This window comes from Suncus etruscus, chromosome 9, assembly GCF_024139225.1.
Source record: "Suncus etruscus isolate mSunEtr1 chromosome 9, mSunEtr1.pri.cur, whole genome shotgun sequence".
NCBI classification, from domain to species: domain Eukaryota; kingdom Metazoa; phylum Chordata; class Mammalia; order Eulipotyphla; family Soricidae; genus Suncus; species Suncus etruscus.
In genome coordinates, this window is record NC_064856.1 from 45103723 (window position 1) to 45104737 (window position 1015).

At 33.6% G+C, this 1015-nt stretch overlaps 1 pseudogene; it reads left to right on the forward strand.

Moving 5' to 3' along the window:
- Window positions 1-207: 207 nt before the first annotated feature.
- Window positions 208-321, forward strand: LOC126019419 (uncharacterized; annotated as a pseudogene).
- Window positions 322-1015: the final 694 nt, after the last annotated feature.

A 1015-nucleotide genomic window follows, 5' to 3' on the forward strand; every position in this document is an offset into this window, starting at 1 on the left:
TAGATTCCATATACATCCATGTATAGGAAAATTTCATGACTTCATCTCTTCTGATAGCTGCATAATATTCCATTGTATATATGTACCATAGTTTCTTTAACCATTCATCTATTGAGGGGCATCTAAACTGTTTCCAGGGATATTGGTCATGGGAATGTTGCACTGGTGAAGGATTATATATATAAAAGAAAAAATAAGGCCTCCCAAGTCTTACCATAGGCTGTGTTCTTTACACTAACTGTATAGAAAGAGTAAATGCACCCCATATACACCTCAGCACAGGCCCTTTGCCTTGTCTGTATTGTGAATTGGGGGACAAAAAATTAAAAAAATAAATAAATAAAAAATAAATAAAAATAATTGTGGTCTAAAAAATACACAGGATAGCAGGAGAAGCAGGCAAGTAAACAACAATTGTATCTTAATATAAGTGCCCAAACAGAATGGTAAGGAGCCATATAAATAAAAGTCAATATCTGAGACAAAGTGAAGATTGTGTTACCTCCAAAAAATAGGTGAAATAAAAATTTTTCATATGTTTTTTGGCTTTTGACGTTTCTGTTCATTTCTTCTACCCATTTTTTGATAGGGTTGAATTTTTCTTATGGAGTTCTCACATAACTTGGAAAGTAACCATTTATTGAATGAGTAGGAATAAGTCAGAGGGAAAGGAACAAAGCAAAATGATCCCTCTCATATGTGGAATATACAATAATTTCCTGGGAGGATTATAAAATTCCCAAAACAATAAAAATAAAGAGCAGAACTTGTTTTCAGTAGACAGTGTGCCACTGGTATGGGGCTTTGATGGGGATAAGTTAGGGAACACTAGGAACACTGGTGAAATGTGCCTGACACAGACAGGATGTGGGTTAAGAGGGAAACGAGGAACATGATGGAGGATAGGAGACACTGATAAAGGTATTGGTATTTTTACATGATTATCTTTGTAATTGTAATTCAAGGTTATTCAAAAACATCATTTTAATTTAAAAAAAGAACCTGGTAAATAAAT